This window comes from Piliocolobus tephrosceles, chromosome 4 (assembly GCF_002776525.5).
Source record: "Piliocolobus tephrosceles isolate RC106 chromosome 4, ASM277652v3, whole genome shotgun sequence".
NCBI classification, from domain to species: Eukaryota; Metazoa; Chordata; class Mammalia; order Primates; family Cercopithecidae; genus Piliocolobus; species Piliocolobus tephrosceles.
Window position 1 is genome coordinate 60,747,312 of NC_045437.1, and position 20,991 is coordinate 60,768,302.

The window sequence follows — 20,991 nt, forward strand, 5'->3', positions numbered from 1 at the left end:
CGCCCGGCTCAATTCTGAACTTTGTTTCTCTGTTCTGACATTGTTTCTCTACAGGTTTAGTCTGCTGAAGTTTCTATTATACTCACACCTAACATATATCTATGTGAGTTGTAAAGTGGGTTATAATTACAAAATAACAAGGACTTTAAAAATTTTTATAATGGTTTTAACATTAGTATGGCTTGTCTTTTGGATACATTTATTTTTAAGAAAATAATTGATAATTATAACTCCATGAGAATTTAAAAAATTAAGCATGACCAAAATATATCATAAACAAAATGCAAAGAATTAGAAAAGCTTATTTTTGGAAAAATAAGCTTATTTATAAGAGGAAAAAGCCTCACAAATCAATACAAATAAAGATGCAGAGAACAATAGAAAAGTTAGTAACTTATGTAAGAAAAAACGCAAATGGCAAATAAACATTTGAAAAGACACCTCAAAAGATCAAAGGTAAAATATAATGAATTCGGAATTGGCAATCAAAAGAATGATTATGACAAGCATTGCAGGGTTCAAAGAAATAGGCATCTCATGCCCTCTTGTTGGAAGTGTAAAATCATAGCAATTAGGATGTCAACTTGGCAACATAACTGTAAGAACCTCAAAATTCTATTTTCTGGGATTTATCCACACAAAGAGGTATTTATACCATTAGAAATTATTATTATTTATAATGACAAAAATAATCAGGAAAAAAGAACAGCCAGTAATAAAGTATTGCTTAAATAAATTATTCCTATTATCTGAAAAGCATACAGAAAGCTTTCCAGAATTGTCCACTTGAAAGAGGGAAGGCTCAATAACTTATCTCCTGGCTCTGGTCTTCTATCAGTTGAGGGTTAGTGTGAGAGTGGCAGTGCTTCAAGGCACTACACTGTGTAAGTAGTATTCCTGGCTACTTATAACCAGGCTTTCAATGCATATTTAAATATTACAGAAAAGATTCATAACATATATGTGAAAACACAGTTGGTGATATCATATGTATATTTTCTTTAAAATATGGAACATACATATAGGGAAAAATTGGAAAGTTGTATGCTAAATAGTTACCTTTGGGTAGTAACATTTCCACTGATGTCTTTTTCTTTCTACTTTTTGTATTTGCACATTTTCTACAATGAACATACGTACTTTTAAAACACCAATGAAAGCTAATCATCTTTCCAAAAAATCTACTTCAGTATTTATTAATTATGACTAAGCCTTGAGTGGGTAGCTCCAACTACTGTTTCTGTCTTTCCATCTTTCCTTTTAAAAATTTTTATCTTTTAAAGGAATATATTAATGTTGGAACTTATAGTATATCCACAATTTAAAGAGTTACTCTAAATCCTGTCTATTCTTCTTCAGTTAAGTCTTTTTATAGGAAAATCCCAGAAAAAATTTGGAGTCATAAGGGATAGAAATCGCAGATCTGTTACTATTCCAGCACCAGAACATATCTGGATAATGAATATCTAGTCATTTAGAGAGAGAGTGAGTGATAGCAGGAGAGACAAAGAGAAAGAGGAAGACAGAAGAACAAAGGAAGAAGAAGAAAAGCAGGTAAAAGATTACAGAATACAGCTTGAATGTTCAACACTTGTTTTATTTTCTTTCTTGAGTTCAGGAAGCCAGAAAGGCTTATTAAAAGATTATTAAACCTTTTATCATTCAAGCACAGTTAACAGATAAAGTGTCCAAATATGACACTTTTGTGACACCAGGGATGGGGAATTGGAAGACAGTATTAAACCATTCAAACTGAAAAGTTTAAAAAAAAAGTTCTTTGAATTAAAAAAAAAAAAGATGATAATGCTTACTCAACATGCTCAGTCTTTCCATGGTTACTTTCCACTAATTGTGAATTTAACAACAACAGTAACAAATAACCTAGCCTATTATTAAAACTTTCTTTCCTATTCATGCTTCCAATTTCCATTATGCTCCTTAACAGGTTTTCCAAAATTTTTTATGTGATATATTGAATATGCAAAAATTTTACAAATGCAGGAACTTTAAGGACACATATGAAAGGCCTTGACATTACAAAAATAAGATTGAAATTCTCATATTCCCTTCCTATCTTTCTGATGGTCTATTATTGCCTTCTCATTGCAACAATGTTCTTCGGGAGCTGAAAAGGAGACAATTCCAAGGCTTATTATGATTCACCACTTTCTGGGTGATTTATTTTTCATCCTGGTCTGGCACATTTTGTTTCTCTTTATGTGTTCTTTTCTAATTAGAAGAGGCTGATAAAATGATACTAACATAATTGAAAACAGACTGGAGAAAGCATTTGGTGAATATAAAATCCAAACAATGGACAGGGATATAGGGAGTCAAATCAGAAAACTGAAGAACACAAGTGCAGACAGATAAATAAGACAAATGTAAGTAAAGGGGCAGAAATGCAAAAAGCAAGGTGATGGCTAATCAAGAGGCATCCACAGCAGGACATGAGTCAAAAGACAGGATTCAGCATTCAAGTTATGATGGATACTTGACCAGAACCCAAACTGAATACAGGGATTAGCATTCACGGCAGGAATGCAGTTTCTAAAAGGACTGGGATGCTAGGGAAGCACATTTGGGCAGGAACCCATCTACTAGAGAGCTGGGATAGAAGAACAAGGAAACTAGTTTCTAGGAAATTGGAATACCAGGAAGATCAGACAGAAGATCTCTTTGAAACTCAACAGGTGACAAGAATGTTTTGATTTTGTATATTCTCTTCATCCAAGAAGGATTGGTTTTCAAGCTGGGGTGGAGCCAAAATAATAAATACAGTAATTATTTCAGCTGCTTCAAGTTTGCAGGCTTGAGCACAATGAGTCAAACAAGTAATTAACGTAATACTATATTCTCTTTGGCCCGTTCTTTAACTTTCCTAATTTGACAGCATTTTATTTTTAATATACTCAGTAATTTTCAATGTCTTCTTTTCTCTACTTCCCAAATGCAGGTATAAATTAGTAACCAGAATTAAATAAAAATTTGTGTTAACACAAATTTTGCATATATCTTCTGCCATTACCAAACACCATGCCTTGTCCACCATTTAGTGAACTCTTCCCTCCTGAGCACCTTATTAGCCATATCATGATCATAGACTGTCTTCTCAAACTGTGACAGAACGGTATTTAGTTTCCTTCCTGTGTCAGGTAAGAAAACAAATCATCAGGGGACAAATTCTCTAGAGGTAAAGTATGCTCTAGAGCAGAGCCTCTGGGGCTGAAGGAGGACTAAAGAATCTGACAATGTGCAAACCCTGGTCCTGACAGGTGCTTGCACTAGCCAAGTCCCAGGAGGTTTCTAGGTCCAGATAAAATTAGTCTGATTTTGATTCCCAGGATGACAATTCTCTGTCTGGCTAAAAAATATCTGTAGAAATCATTCCTGAAAGCTCAGGGAACTATTCTGTGGGCCAGATGACACCGCTTTAATTTAAAAGGGGGTTATTTGGAGGCAGGAGCCTTTATAAGTCACCAATTCACTGCTTTCTTTCTTTAACCCGTTGCACCCAGATTAAAATGCATTCCTTTGGAAAGCTCCCATTAAGAATGGACAGCAACCTCCCCATATAACTTCCCATGTTTGACAAAACAAGACAATCTTATGCATTTGATCTTAAACTTTTCAATTGCCATTTTAGCACATCTCTTCCCACTTTGTCTTCAAGAAAAACAGAAGAGAGCTGATAACTTTTACATATAGATGGGTATTCCAGTGTTGTGACTCTGGACGTGTGATAGCTCTGATGACTTATCCCTTCAACTCACTGAACACTGGACAGAAAATATTCTTGTCACCTCTTTGAGTGTTTTTACATCAAACATCCACCTTACCATGGTACTTTTACTTAATTGAATTCAATAATGCACTTGTACCAAAAAGTGTTACTCTTTTGCATATATTATCTCACATCCCGTGAGGTCTCTATCAGCTTTATTTTAGTCCAATTATAAGTCTTCATCCTGAATAAGTCTTCATCTTCTTCTGCGAAGAGGATCAACAACCTCCAATATATTGTTACGACACCGCTCCAGCTTTTCTCCCCCACTGACTTGGGAACTGACATAGACCCAGGTTCTGTGGAGCCCGAAGTTTATAATATTTGGGAGGCGTCTTGCACAACTTTCCATTTTTCTCAAGGAGACCGTCAGGGAGGTGTGGCCTGAGGTGGTGATGGTGAGGCCTTCTGATTTAGTAGTTTTATATTAACAGGGGAAAGTTTCAAAATGGCAAAGCACAACTCTCTGAGATTGGATGTTCAATTTTTTCTTGGTCTAAGCCACAAATAACAAGAACTAATATTTTTTGAGTCTTACCGTTTATGAGGTTCTGTGTTAAATGAATTACATGTTTTATCCTGATTATTTCTCATAACCATACTATGAGGGAGATATTCTAATATGCCCATTACACAGATAAAAAAACGAGGGTTGAGAGAAGTTAGGAAGCCTCTAGAATGGAGCTGATTCAGGATTTGAACCCAGACAGTTTGACATCAGGGCCTGTGCTCCTAACCAGAATGCTATACTTGCTTCTGGGAGGCAGAGCTCTCCCAAGTGATCTTATTTCCCTGTATATTATTTCCTTAAACTTTTCAGTGGTGTGAATACATATCCCTCAACTTGGACTCCTGAAATAATGGGAAAGAAGAACAGTGATGATTATGAGAACTAAAAATATCTAAATAAAATTTAGGAGTACAAACAAACAATTTTTTTTTCTTTTTGTTTTGAGATGGAGTCTCGCTCTGTCACCCAGGCTGGAGTGCAATAGCATTATCTCAGCTCACTGAAGCTCCGCCTCCTGGGTCCACACCATTCTCCTGCCTCAACCTCCCGAGTAGCTGGGACTACAGGCGCTCACCACCATGCCTGACTAATGTTTTTTTGTATTTTTTAGTAGAGATGGGGTTTCACCATGTTAGGCAGGATGGTCTCGATCTCCTGACCTCGTGATCCGCCCACTTAGGCCTCCAAAAGTGCTGGGATTATAAGCATGAGCCACCACACCCAGCCCAAACAAATTTAACAATTAAATATGTATAGGGTAAACGAGTATGATCATAACTCTGTTAGATATTACTATACTCATTCATGAATTCAACATGTACGGAGATCTCCTATGGGCCAATAATGCTAGATGCTGAGACTCCTGAATTAAATAATGTCCAGCCTATAACCCATAGGAACCCACATAACTTAGTGGAAGAGGCAGATAAGAAAAATCATAATCTGAATGATAGATTATTCATGTATCTGTTAATAATACGACTTTTATTCAGATACGGAAAGTTTTAACTGTTGATCTCATCTCGATTTCTTTCTCTTCTCTATCTGGAAAGAATGTCCATATTAAACGTTTTTCCTGGCACCATTTACTATTGAATCCTTGTCACACAAATACACAAGTTATAGTAGAGTTACGGCAGATTCCCTGTAGGCTAGATGTCTTTACGTTTGTGCCTCCCCCTCCACTTTCCTTCCTATAGTCTAGTTTTAAGAGACCTTATGGGTCCTTTCCATAAGACCTGCCATCTCCAAGAGGGTTTACCCCATGGATGGAGTCTGCCAGAGATGTGTCTGTATGTTCTTCTGCCCTTGTTCTAAAAGATGTTGTACAGCAATGGTTTTCCAGGATGAGCCCTCCCTGCATTCCTCTAGATAAGGGGTTGGGAAGTTGAAGAAGTGAAACCCTATGCTTCCTAGCCTGCTGAAAAGAGGTCAGTTCCCCCTAGTCATTGGAATGTTCTATATACCTTCCTTTGAAGACATGACTCCATGACACAAAAAGAAATTTGCCAATCACTGTGGGAAATGCCAAAAAGCTTAAGGAGACAAACCTCTCTTTGGTTGAGACAGAGATAGTACTAGAACCTCCCATTTTGCTTCATGTCCAGTTCAGAGACTACAATAGAAAACTGAGATGAAGGTGAATGGAGAGAAAATGCTTCTAAACTTCAATATCTAAGAATGTAGTGAATAGGAGGAAAAAGAAAGAATCCAAAGCAAAGTTAGCAATCAGACAGGAGTGAGACTGTATTCGGTCATGGAAAGAGGGAAGGGAATGATAATAGGCTGGTAGGGAAAGAAGAGAAGGGGATGAAGCAGCAAGTAGAACCATTGTCAAATACAGTATGTCAGAAGCTCTTAAGCTGTGATGCTATTCTCCAGGTGCATATACCCTCTGTCTGCAGCCACTCCAAGAATAGACCTCCAGCCTGCTGCCATATTTGGGTCAATCTAAGACCGTTATCTGGCTATAGAAAACAGAAGGAGGTCTGAGAAAAGGACCTTAGTCTGCCCTTTCCCCAATCTATCGTCAATGTTCATAGACTAAAGTAGACCTCCCTTCAGCCCTCTGTGAACAGACACAATATGACAGGATGAACTGTCTCTCAGAACGGCAGTTATTACCTGGGAAGTTTATTAGAAATTCATACTCCCGGGTTCTGTTTACAGAGAGATTTGAATTCAGTAGGCTTGAAATGGGGTTCAACGTCTACAGTTTTAACAAATTCCCCAAATGATTCTGACAAGGGACTGACTCTGGGACCACACTTGGAGGTCTGTAGAGACAATGGTTTCTATGTTAAAATTATTGACCAGACACTCCTCTGGGAGACAATGGTTCTGATAAACCCCAGCATAAAAAACTGTTCACCCAGGCTTCTAGTTTCTACAACCTTCTTTGTCTGGTTGCTTTCATATGTGAATCTCTCTCATATTCTGAGATCAGACCATCTGTAAACTTGAGTGCCTCCCAACTGTAGAATCACTTTCATGTGTCATCGTCAAGGCCAGGCTGAAAGGTCTCAGCAGATCTGGATTTCCACCAGTCTCTGAGTAAGAAGCCTCTCTCCTTTAATCTCTGCTTTCAGTCTTTATGTCATTACAAAACTTAATTTAGAATTTCATTCTCAAAACCACATGTACAGACCTTGCTACAGCATTTGCAGAAGCTAGCCATACAGCAAAGTAAGAAAAATGCTTTCAGTTCTCGGTTTTATTATATTTTCAATTGACTGTAAATGTGTGACAAATTAAGTGGTAGAAATAAAATATTCTAAGTTTTGTCTTAACCTGAAGGTTAATTGCTTTGCAAAATCTGAAGAGAGGAAAAACCCTCAAAAACAAAACTATTATCTTTTTCCTTTCTTATAGTAGGAGGACAGATGAAATAATTTATATCAGTCCATTTCTCCCCCTCAATTACAGTAAAGTGTCAATAACATACCTTGTGAGTCTGAGTCAGCCTTCACACAGGGACTCTAATCTGAAGAGTCCAGGGAAGATGGCCCCTCATTCAACTTGTTGCTGAAAGCTCATTCATTCCTTTGCTTCACAAACTACTATTTTAAAATGTAAATACCATTACATATTTGAGACATGAGCCTATCAGTCATGCATAACTTCATGTAACTGAACATTTAGCTTCTGATAAACTTGGAAAGACTCGGATTTCAGATTCCAGGAGCTTGTTTTCACCAGCTATAATCCCTTTTTCAGAATTTTGCCAGAAAGCCCAATGGCTTCTCCACTCAGTTGCCCAGTTTGTAAAGCAAATGGAGGATGGAGGAAGGAGGATTCATCATATTTGTCACCTGCCTCTCTTCTCAGAACTGGGAAGACTGTTGCTCCAGTGCGCCAGATTTGAGCAGTGAGGTGGTGCCATGGGACCTATTTTCCAGTCCTTTGCTCTTGCTGTTACCATACTGTTGAAAATAGCTGGTATAAAGGGTATGTATTTGTGTTTTCATTTACTCATTCTCTCACTCAGATACTGCTGAAAAATAAAAACTTCTTTCTGGTTTAGTCTTCATTGGCAAGACCTTCACTCTTTGTCCTGAGCCTCAGACCTGGCTTCCAGGAAAGCCACCTATTGTCAGACGATCTCCTGCCTTTAATCTGCCAGCATAGGGGGGTTTTCCAATCACTGACAACAACAAGGCCTCTTTATCAAGATGGACCTCTATAAAGAAGTGCCCCTTGCGATATATGCCAACATTGCTGTAGTCTTCTGCTAATATTGTTAATGATTTATATGAGTGCCTTCTATGGTCTAGAGCAGTGGTATTGAAAATGTGGTCTGAAGTTTCCTAAAGTCTTTCAGAGGGTCTCTGAATTGAAAACTACTCTCACAATAATACTAAGTTTGTATTTGCCTTTTTCATTGTCTTCCTCCCATGAGTGTACAGTGGAGTCTTCCAGAGGTTACATGATGTGTGATAAAGCAACAGGTTGAATAAGGAAACAGATATGAAAAATCAGCTGTCCTTTATTAAGCTAGATATAATGAGATTTTTTTTAAATGCCACTTTTCTCACTAACTGCATTGTCTTTCAAAATGTAGTTATTTTTCATTAAAATATGCTGTTTATGTGTACATACAATGGGCTTATTGTTATTTTTAAATGAAAATAAATATTTTTAATCTTCTTCATTTTAATTTATAATACTTTAAATATCAATAGCTATAAGCCACATACAAACAAAGTCACTGGTGACCTCAATAATTTTTAAAGGTGAAATGAGTTAAAAAATATGAGAACACCATAAGAGATACAATACACACATTAAGTTATTCCTTAAAACAGCCCTACAAGCCAAATATATTTTGCCTACAAGGCAAATATTATTATCCTTAATTTATAGAAAATTAAAACCAATGCATTACAGAGTTTAATAATTTGCCTAGAGCCAAACTATCAGACACCCAAAACCCTTTACTTTTTCTTGTGCTATCTCTTTTACTGCTCTTATTAAAGTTGGTTCTGAGTTAGGTGTATTTGTGAGACTGAATGTACAAATAGACAACACCCAGACCACATGTAAAAGCAGAACTTTGACACACAACCTGCAGCAACCTTCCCAGGAAACCAACCTCCTTATCTACAATAAACACCAGGAAAGCCAGACTGCTAGAAGTCAGACTTGTGGGAAGCCACACTGCTCTAATTAGTGACAATCCTGGAGGCTTAGCAAAAACTTTTGTAATAATTTTCCCAAAAGGGCCAGGACTTGATTGATAACTGACAGCTTCCCCAATTTTTGTCCCTGCTTCCAATTTAGGATCAATCAAGGAAAGCAAAATATGCACCACCAGCCAACCCCATAGGATGCCTAACTTCTTGTTAGCATGCCTACAGTTTACCCATGCTAACAGCCTGCAACCAGGGCATACATGAAGGCTCCCCTTTTTTCCACTGTAAAGCTTTCCCCCTCCTCTGCTTGCCTTTGGGTCTCTGCCAAAATGCAAGTGATGGCTATATAGCTAAGCCTGTTCTAATTTGGCTGGTCTTTTGTTTATTTCCACACCTGTTTCTATGTCATTATTTAATAAGTTATTAGAAGATAGGAAGCTTAAAAACTCTTGGCTCCCTCTCCTCCATGGCCTAGCACTTTGTGTAGCACACTGCAGTCATTCATAAATGTCTGGTGCCTTAAGCTGCACCAGGAGTTGTTTGGCTACAATACAGCCCCTGCCTGGCTCTCTAGCTGCTTCCTTTATACTGTCCAGCTACACATAGCCCAAGGGGGTCTATACCACCCTCCACATCACTGAGTCCTAGATATTTGGGCTTCCAAAACCAAAATAATGTTAATAAATAAATACAAATGGGTAATTGACAGAGGATTGCCATCTCCAACAAAAAAAGTTTTAAAAAAATCTACCATCCACTGGATTACCAAAACGGCAAGAAGAATTTAATTATAATAAGTAATATTATTTTCAAGTGTTTTCTTAAAATTAAAAAACTTTCACTTTTTTTTTTTTTTTTTCTTAAGAGGTGGGGGGGTCTCACTATGTTTCCCAGGTTGGTCTTGAACTCCTGGGGACTCAAGCAATGCTCTCGCCTCCACCTCCCAAAGTGCTAGGATTACAGGCATAAGCCACCACGCCCAGCCCTTTATAAAAAACACATTGACTTGATCTTTCGGGGGAAACATGTTTGTCAGCGGCCAGTGTGGGTTGGCTGTTGTTGTGTGGGAACCTTGCTCATGCAGCAGGGAGTGTGCTCAGCCTGGCGAGGCGGAAGGCCCCCTCTGAATCCCAGCCCTTCTTTGTTGTGCTAGATATGTTTCTTTGCCTTCCAGATCCACTCACCAAATCTCACCCTACCCTGTGCTCCTGGAAACTAACTTTTGTGAACTGCTAAAACAGAGCAGTTGCTACCCTGTTCCACTAACCTCAAGGTGGGTTCAGCCCATGGGAGGTACAGGCAAGACATCAGAAGGTGGGACGAATGAGAGGTCCAAGGCATCTGCGGCCCCTTCCATGATGAGCTGCTGATTGGCAGTGGCTGTGTTCTAAAAGGCCAAGGCTCTAATGTAATGTCCTTCTCCTATTACTACAGCTACAGTTCTTTCCTAACTGCTCTTTCTCTGCTCCCTTCAGTCCAAGGGGGTGGTAATGACTCTCTGATGATAGCTCTGGAGTCTGCATCTTCCTTTATTACTTCCCGAAGCCCTGCACGCACCTTTGTAAAATCATTAAACTCCCTAAAATTATCCTCTGTTTCTCTCCAGAACCCTGTCTCATACTTTACCTACTTCAATTCTTTTTTTATTTTATGTCTTCTTTGTACTTTTCTATTGTTTATCTATTGTTTTTGACATGATGCTTTGTAAACTTTTTTTTTTTTTTTTTTTTTTTTTTTGAGACGGAGTCTCGCTTTGTCGCCCAGGCTGGAGTGCAGTGGTATGATCTCGGCTCACTGCAATCCCTGCCTCCCAGGTTCAAGGATCCTCCTGCCTCAGCCTCCCAAGTAGATGGGACTATAGGCACCTGCCACCAGGCCCAGCTAAGTTTTTGCATTTTTAGTAGTGACAGGGTTTCACCGTGTTAGCCAGGATGGTCTCAATCTCCTGACCCGCCTCAGCTTCCCAGAGTGCTAGGATTACATGCGTGAGCCACTGCGCCTGGCCCCAGTGCTTTGTAAACATTTTTAAATGATTTAGTTGCTTCCAGAGATTGTAAGGCAAGATGGGGACCTTGTTCTCACTCTCTTCATATGCATCAGCCCCTTCAGCAAAGTGATTTGGATCAAGTGATGCTCACATTTGCTATCTCTTATCTCGCTGTTCAGCTGCCACAGTGGCCATGTTCAGGACTAGCAAAATTAGTGTTAGAAAAGGAAAAGCGGAAGGAAAAAGAAGAAAATGCCTATTACTGAAAATAAGTACTATCCAACTAGGAAAATGCTGTACTTTTTTCTTAAGTCTGGCTTGAAAAATTAATATGGGGTAATGAAATGCTTAATTTGCACCGAATTTAAGCTGTGTTTAGTGCTAGAACAACTGGTCAGTTCAGTATAACTGTAAATGAATCAATAGAAAAATAACTACAGGTGACCTGGTGGCGTGCACACAGCTCACATCTTAGACCAGCAGCTGCTGACATCACTAGGCAATATCCTGAGGAAATCATATCCCAGTATGTGAATTACAGCTCTCTGTGGATCCAATGATTTATAATTGTTTTGTTCTAAGGCAGGACATCAATTTTATGAGCATTTAATAAATAAGCTGTATGGGTTTGCCTTTCCTGTGCAGTTGATGACTCTGTTTAGATGCACAGACGGCTCCAAAACACCAGCAAACACCTCATCAACACAGCTCACTGCACTTGGGCATATTAAAATTTACCACTGGTTGGTGAGAGGAATCCAGGTGTCCAGAAAATATGCCACCTTGTCAATATGCTTGTATATATCATTACTTCAGGACACCAAAATTGAAGTTCTTCCTATAAATACCTGCCTGCAAACTGGCAATTTATTTACCAAGAAAAGTACTACTACGTGCTGTTGCAGAAAGTATGCAATTAAGTAGGTTTGGCCCATAAAATAAAGGCTGTTGAGAGAAATAATAATGATTTGTTTCTTAAGTACTTACTATATGCCAGGTATTGTGCTAAGAACTTTGTAAATATCATTTTATTTCAATTTACAGTAAAACTATAAGCAAAGTATTATTATTGTCCCCAGTTTAGAGATGAAAACACTGTCATGGAGAAGTTAATTAACTTGCCCAAGGTCATAATATCCATATATCTTACAGCCATAATTTGAACTCAGATAGCCTGGCTTTGGAGCCCATTCTTGATCACAAAACTACTGTGTGATATTTTGTCTTAGGGGGATTTAGAACCAAGTAAGTCTAGAGTAGGCCTAATATAAAAGTAACACCAATGTGTTTAGGCAGGTTAAACATTTTGGTTGGTAAATTTATGAAGATTACAAAACAGTGCAAAGGGAGGCTTCTATGAGATTAAATTAGATCTCCCCAGTGCCCTTACTACAAAGTTCATGCATACTAATTTAAAAGATCTTCATACCTACATATTGAGCCACTTCCCTCTCAACTTGGCTAACAAATGACAATGAACATGGTTTATAAGAAAAAAGAAACATAATGAAAGTAAAAAAAATTAGAATGAGAAAGGAAAGCAGCTAGAAACATGAAGAGGGACAGTTTGACACTGAAGAAAGAAAAGAAAACATACTAAGTAGAACTAAGTATACAGAAAACATCATCAGATACTGAGAATCCTGAGCATCAAGTGGGCTTATCTTTCATGTTCTTTTTTTCCCCTATGATAAACAAACGTGCAGCACATATTAAAAGAATTTTCATTACAAGATTTAATTTGTTTCAGGTTCTCAAAATTTGAAGCTTTACTTATCTGGAACTTCAGTTATACAGAGCTGCCGTTCTCTGCTACCAAAACTATGGTATTCCAATTTTTTTTTTTTTTTTTGAGACAGAGTCTCAGTCTGTCACCCAGGCTGGAGTGCAATGGCATGATCTCGGCTCACTGCAACCTCCACCTCCCAGGTTCAAACGATTCTCCTGTCTCAGCCTCCGGAGTAGCTGGGATTACAGGCGTACACCATCATACCCGGCTAATTTTTATATTTTTAGTGGAGATGGGGTTTTCATCATGTTGGTCAAGCTGGTCTCAAACCTCTGACTTCGTGATCCACCCACCTCAGCCTCCCAAAGTGCTGGGATTACAGGCATAAGCCACCATACTCGGCCAGTATTTGAACTTTTAGAAGCTTTAAGAGCTGCTTAGCAGTCTTGGGATAGAAGTCCTGTAGGAATTGGGCTGACTAGAGGATCGCGAAAGAGATCAATCTGGATGGAATATAATGTCATGATTTGTCCATTTGTACCTGATATGTTCCCGGAAAAAACTTTCTCCTCCATTGATTGTTGGCTACCATTTGATTTCTTATTTTAATCAGTTATAAGGTTTGAAGATACTCTATAAGCAGTAGAAAGAGTTATGTGACCGGGGGAAATTATTAAACACTCTGAGTCTTGGTTTCCTCTTACCTTATAAAGAGCAATATTAATACCAACATTTTGAGGTTAAAAATAAAATTTTGAGCATTACAAATAAAATATGCACAGTGGCTGGTCGAGAGCAATTACTCATGTTGTATTTATAGAGAAAGGGTACAGCAGAATGGATTAAGAGAAAAAGCTCCGAAGCTGGATGGTACACACTCGTATCTGCTAGCCACTTCTTGTCTATGTGACCCTGGGCAAGGTATTCACACACTCTGTGCCTCAGTTTACTCATCTGTAAACTAAAGACAACAACAGCGTCTATCTCATAGGGTTTTTGTGAGGATTAGATAACTTACTACTTATAAAGCACACACAGCTGTACCTGGCATATTAGGGATCACTGAAAGCCAGTTTGGGATTGTTTTTTTTTTTTTTTCAGTTGAGTGGATCCTCTTCATTTGACAGATCAGATAACTGCTTCCCAGAAAGGTGAAGTCATTTGTCCCAAGGTTACACAGAGAGGTCTCAAATCCAGGTCTCCTGCCCCGATGCCTCTTCTTTATCCCACTGTCTTGACACACCTTTGCCTGCATGTTCCACTATACATTGCTCTTTGGTACTAGTTTTCAATGTTTCCCATCTCCCACATGTGTCTTTCAGTCCCTATAGACACACAGGTAAATTTTCTACAAAAGTAGAGGTGGATTTCCATGAAACTGATTAAAGATGAGGCTTTGGGTACCTTCCAAGTAGGCTTTAGCAATGTGTTTGTATGGTCACCTGCTTTCTGTCACTTCTTCGTAAGGAAGACATTGTGTATCTTTTTCCTTAAAGAGGACTGGCAAACTGTAAAAGCTTCAAGCTCCAACAGTATCAATCCACCTCTGCTCAAATAGGGGCAAAATGGGAGGAAAATCAGGCTTTGTTAGCTCAGTTAGCGTCTTTTATCAATCCGCACTGATCACCTAAAATAGGCTTCCCCTTTTCCCCTTCCCATTGTTGTTTTTTTTTCGTTTTGTTTTGTTTTTTTTTTTTTTTTTGAGACGGAGTCTTGCTCTGTCGCCCAGGCTGGAGTGCAGTGGTGTGATCACGGCTCACTGCAAGCTCCGCCTCCTGGGTTTATGCCATTCTCCTGCCTCAGCCTCCCGAGTAGCTGGGACTACAGGCACCCGCCACCTCGCCCGGCTAATTACTTTGTGTGTGTTTTTAGTAGAGATGGGGTTTCACCGTGTTAACCGGGATGGTCTCGATCTCCTGACCTCGTGATCTGCCTCCCTCTGCCTCCCAAAGTGCTGGGATTACAGGCATGAGACACCGCGCCCAGCCTGTTGTTTTCCATTTATCAGAGGGCTCTGCTTACCTCTCCACAGCACTTATCACACCTGTATTTCGTGTGTATGTTTACTTTCAATCCTTAATTCCTCCATGGTATCTGGCACATAGTAAAAACTCAGTAAATAGTGAGTGAGTGAGTGAGTGAGTGAGTGAGTGAGTGAGTGAATGAATGAACAAATGATTCTTTTCCATTTGTCAGTTCTCAGCTCAGATATAGATACACCCAGGAAACCTTTCAGAGTCCCCAGGACGGTGTTGGGCATCCTCCTTGTGCGTGCTGTGCTCAGGCCTTTTGGACCATTTATAGCAGCAGTGGAATTCCATCTCTTTATGGTTCCTTATGGCAGACCCTTGGCGTGCTCTACCATTATATGTCCAATGCCCAGCAGAGTGCCTGGCACGTAGTAGCACCAACAAGTATTGGCTTCAATTAAATTACTTAATTGAATACAAAGGTCTGAATTTTGGTATACTATTTTTAGAAAAGAAGAAAACTAACGTGTAGTGAGTGCCTGTTTTGTGTCTAGTTTTGAACTAAGTATGATTTACAATAGCAAATACTTAACAGCTCAGGGGTAGGTGTTATTTTCCCCCACTTGACAAATGAGGAGATGGAAGCACAGAGAAGTCAGGGCTTGAGGTCACACCCTAGTGAGAATCAGGCACAGCATCTGAACCCTGGGTCACCAGACTCCAAAGTCCCTGCTCAAGCCACTAGGCCACTCTACCCCGTGGCAGAACGCAGTTACTGATCCACAGGTTGATCCTTTCTTCTATGTTTGTTTTCCTATCTTCCCATGTAGCTGGTAAGCTCTATTAAGCCAGGAACAACGTCTGTACCATCCTTTGTATTTTGTCAATGCCGAGAAGAGTGGTTAAACACAGTGGGATGTAGGAGCTCCTGCGTTCAGCCGCCTGACAGAGTGAATGTTTTCAGGCATCTTGACATTTCAGACACAGTATCAGTTTCCTCTCAGGAGTAAAACTAAATCTTGCCTTTCTCAATCTCTCAGGAAAAGCAGATGCTAAGTTAGAAGAAATGTGATGGGGGAAAAGAGCATACAAATGACAGCACCAAGAATGGTCTTGGCAGCTGTCACTGGCTTCGGTGGTTTTCTTAAGAAGCTCGCCTGGGCAGAAAGTGTTGTTTCCTTATAAATAGACCAGAGGACCTGAATGTTATCCTGGAATCAATGGGCAGGGTGACTAGGCCACCTGAGCATCAAATGCAAAAATTATAGGCTGAAATATTTTCCTGTAGGTATTTATACCATTTTACTTAGACTCCTTCTTTCACGCCCTTTTCTTCATATGCACATTCTCCAACAGTGGAAACAGCATTCCAGAAATGTGCAGGAAGAAGTTAGTTGAATGTGCTCCAGTCCCTCCTTCTGTGCATATCTATGTGTTTTAAACACAAAACAGATAATGCACAAAGTGCTCATGCTGCCAGATAGCAAGTTCCAAGCAAAACAACTGGTTCTTTTTTGTAACTATAAATAATATCTTGGACAGGTCATAAGAAACTACTGAAAGATACTGAGTAATTATACAGCACAGAAAAAGTACTTGCTATGAATTAAAATATGTGGAATTTAATATCAGATCTGAAAATTCTGAGAACTCACTTGGCTTCCCTGGATCTCTTCTACCATGTGGTCAAGTACATCGGCTTTGGACTCAGCGCCCAGGTTGGAATCCTGCTTGTGATTACAACCTTGGGCAAATCACTTTGTCTTTCTGGTTTTCCATTTAAGAGAAAAGACAGCTAATAATACCACCTTGCTATAAAAGAGAGCTAATAATACCACCTTGGTTTATTTGGTTGTTGCAACAAATACATTTTAAAATGCATAGAAACATAAAGTGCTTACTTTATGTGTCAGCACTGGGCTTGACAAATGTTGCTATTATTAGTAGTATCATCAAATGAGAAGGTTGAGCCAGAAAATCTGTCAGATCTTTTTGTGACTCAAGGTACTAGGTCTCCAAATACTGAGACCCAAAAATGTACCAATCCTGAAGTAACAGACTTGGGAATCATAGCATTTGTCAGAGTGAAATTAGTGACAGAGACTGCCCCTGAGGCCCCAAGAACTTTCCCGCTGTATTAACTGTGTCTTTTATTTTTAGATTTTTTTATTTTTTGTATTCTGATGCTTTGACATTTGGGGCCTCACTGATTCTGGAGGGACTGACCCTCCCAGGATTAGCCAGTTTCTAGAGATAGTAAACAACTTACTGGAGCACTCTTTTCAAAGGCAAACCAACCAATCCAGAGCACACACTCCCAACCACCTCCATTTCAGGGCTTTCACACTCTGGGCCACTATCCATCTGCCCTAACCGCTCCAGGACTTACTAAGTGCCAGGCAACTGGGGGATCACTCCTGTGTCCCAGAGCCCGTTGAAATTGTTCAAACTAGCTAATCTGAACCCTGCGTACTCTGACCCTCCCATTCTTTCCTGCTTCCACAGAGAGGAGGTGTAACACATTTGGGAAGTATAAATGTGTCTATTACTTGTTAAAATGCTTTATTTGAATGTGGACTGTTGCAAATCTACTAATCCAGTTTGAAGAATCAGAAAATCCCTATGCAGTGCATGACAAGAAAGCAAACCATCAAGTAGAAAACAAAGAGAGCTTTCCCACTCAAGCTCTTCCTTCCTGATGTAGTAAAAATGCTACTTGAGGCTGGGCATGGTGGCTTATGTCTGTAATCCCAGCACTTTGGGAGGCTGAGGTGAGTGGATCACTTGAGGTCAGCAGTTTGAGACCAGCCTGGCCAACATGGTGAAATCTCATCTCCCCTAAAAATATCAAAATTAACCAGGTGTGGTGGCACACACCTGTAATTCCAGCTACTCTGGAGGCTGAGGCTGGAGAATTGCTTGAACCTGGAAGGCAGAGGTTGCAGTGGGCCGAGACTGCACCACTGCACTCCAGCCTGGGAGACAAAGTGAGACTCCTTCTCAAAAAAATAAAAATAAAAACAAAAATGCTACTTGAAAACTGGCCTCAAGTTTGACTTTTCTATAGCTGGAGGATTCCACTGACAACCAGGTTGAGATTTATTACAATTTTTGTCATACAACACTTAACCTTGAGAAGAAGTATAATGTAGTAGAAATCAGACTAGCCCAGCTAGCAGGAGACCTGGACTTTAGGTTCTGCTCTTGTACTAACTGTAAGGTAAGGTCAAATCACTTAGCCTCTCTATATCTTGGTTTCCTAACTTGGTGGTTCTATCTGGGAGCAGTTTAAAATGAATAGAGTGATCCAAATTAAATCAATGTCTGAAACCTGTCTTGGTAGAGAAAATGGTATAGTGTATTAACCCATGATGACTTTCATAGTGTGAAACCATTTTGCCTCTTTTCTTTGAAATGTATAATAGGCTAAGATGAAGATGATGTGGATTTTAATGAATTAGTTACACATAATATAAGTGCATAAAAACAATAAGTTGGGAAGAGCAGTTCACTGCTTGGTTATTACAGCACAATGAGATGACAAGCTATCAGTGCTAAATATATTTCCAAATAAGTGATTTGTGAGAGTTGTTAAACAATCATAACTACCTACAACTAAATATTTTCCAGCACACTTACATTATGGCATAATGCAAGGATTCCCGGAATTATTATAGGAATGCCTATACTTAAGCATACCACTGTTGTTCCTTATTATTTCGTCTCCTGCATGCCTCCAATGTGAACTCTTTCAAAAACATTTTCAACATCCCAGATGCATCACTCAAGATTGCCATCTTCAAAAAAAAAAACCACCACCACCATATTCAAGAAGACTCTCAATTAGAGCAGTGTTAGAATGTGATAGACCTAGCTTGGAATCCCCTCTTAGCCATTCACTATGTGCAACCCTGAACAAGTTATTTAATTTCTTTAACTGTCCTATATGCAAATTTCTCAAGTAAAATAGGATAGTAATAAATTAAAAGTTTGGTTGTGAGAATTAGAGATAAGGCACAGATAATGCCTAACATATGGTATGTATTCAATAAATGCTAGCTATGCATCATATTTATACAATTTGGTATTTGCTTGTAGAAGTACATAATTATCCAATAAGTATTAATTTCCCTTTCTAACTATACTGCAAGTTCCATAAGCATAAAATCTTTGTGTTGTACTTCTTTTAAATGTTTCACAATCTAATAGACCATAATGGTATATATAACACTATTATATACACTATTGTAAAACTAATTTTCACACTCCTAGAATCAGATATGACTTAGGGGCTCCTAATGTACCTAAAGAGGAAGAAATTGGATTATGTTTTCCTTGCAATAATATTAATGGCCATTAATCTACTATTGTGACTGACGAGGCGGGAAAAGTGAAGGATTCCCAAGTGACTGAATCCTGATGGGAGTGTGGGCATCCACAGAGCAGGAGAATGGAGGCCCTAGAATGAGGCCCCAGGCCTGACTGTCTATAGACTTAAAGGGTTTTATTTTTTTAAGAAACTAGTAGATTGTGGAAGATCAGAGACAAATCTGGAGAGAATAACATTTCAGAGACTTTTTCGTGAACTTATGGAAACTGAGCAGCATGAGGAGGTATTAGAGTAGTAGCAGCTCAGGGATCTGAGCTTTGGTTGGCCAGAGAAGAGCTATATTCATCCAGAAGTGAGATGTAGACATAAATAACTTATTTCAATGCCCCAAAAAAGGTGAGTGAATTAGCACTGGCCAGAGACCAGCATTGCTTTAAAGAAAATATTTTTAAGTGTGAAAAATAATTTATATTATTTGAAATATGTCTGATTTACATTAAAGTTAGATAATTTTGTACCTCAACAAAGAATTTCTGTCAAAAACCTACACTGAAAATTTGCCAGAAATTATCAGACTGGCTTAACACACATTGTTGATGTTTTATCTAAATGATTCTAACAACTATTTTTAATTATCTCTACAACAAAAAGAAGAGAAGAAAAAGTGGGGCTATCAACCAGAGGAATGATTGTTCTTTCATATTAGCAAAAAGAACATTGTCACGGAGTTAAGGGATGTATAGTTTCCAAATTAATTTAATTTTCCATTCACCAAAGCCCCTGAGAATTAAGGAACCTTTCTTAAAACTTAATATCAAATGTATCAGATAACAATTGGGTTGCCTGCAGTTTAAAAGGAAGAGAATGAATCAGGACCCATACATGAAGCAATGGACAAAGCTTTTTCTGTCTCCATACAGAGGAGTGTGAGATTGGTATCTACATTAATTGAGGTCAAGTTTCTGAAGAGGAACACTCCCAGTAAAAATGCCTTTGGGGAATGATGGAGCAGGGAATATACCCAGCCTAAGGCCTACTTGTACAAGTTCTTATGTGATGCATGCCTGTGAATTATAACTAGATTTGAAAGACTCTAGAGTTAGAATAAGTAAAATAGTAACGGCCTATTGTAAGCTACCTAGGAAGGTACCTGTCTGTGTATATACCTGCATCTTTAATTTTTACTTTAAATTTCTACTTTAATAAGACCTTTAAGATGTTTAAAGGTCATTCAGTTTATACAGATTTTTAAATAAAGGGCTTTTTTCTTTTTTTAAAAAGTTAAAATCCTCTACTCTGGGATTTGTTTGTTTTTTATTTTTAGCTTTCCATATTTATGAAGGGAGGCTTATTGTCAGTCCCACTGATCAGTCCTGGCACCAGCACCAAGTGGTAGTAGCTGTTGTAAATGTCTCAGAAGGAGGTAGAAAACACCTCTTGGGAACTGTCTGATTACAGAGCAAATAAATTTGAGTGGTAGAGGTACAAAGGAATAGGAAAAAGATGCCAAAATTTACTATAGAAACATTCTTCCTATGTACATATTATGATATCCATAATATATTTACTACATCAGTCTTTTTTGGTGTAACCTTTTTTTTAAATTGGCTGCTTCATCTTTTATATTGCCTTGGACCTGCTATCCACATACATTTTCCTCTGTTTTTTGCTCACTGGTCTCCTAAATTTATCCCACCAGTTTGGCTAAGCTACCTTTGATCTTCTTCTGGAGGTAAGAGGCAAAAAGCTAGCCAAATGGTCTCAAAACTTTGGGAGAAGCTTCTACTTGGTGAAGACCCTGTTTCAAATAAATATTTCATTTCATTTGTTTTATTTGCATATATAAACATAGCTCTTAGAGTTGAAAACAGTTTGCACAGTATAAATAGACATCTTTGAAGTTCTATCTGGAGCTTTATGAAGGGTCTAAACCTACACTTTTCCTATATTTGGTTGTTTATCTTTTTCTTTAAAATGCCCAGGAAAGGCTGCTCTCTGTGACCTAAAAGCCCAGATCTACGTAGCCTATTTTACAGATTACAAAAATGT

General features: G+C 38.7%; 1 protein-coding gene across 3 annotated transcripts in view; it reads right to left on the minus strand.

The window, feature by feature from the left end:
* Nucleotides 1-20,991, minus strand: part of RAB3C (RAB3C, member RAS oncogene family) — a 295,590-nt gene that overhangs the window by 238,901 nt on the left and 35,698 nt on the right. The window lies entirely within an intron of this gene.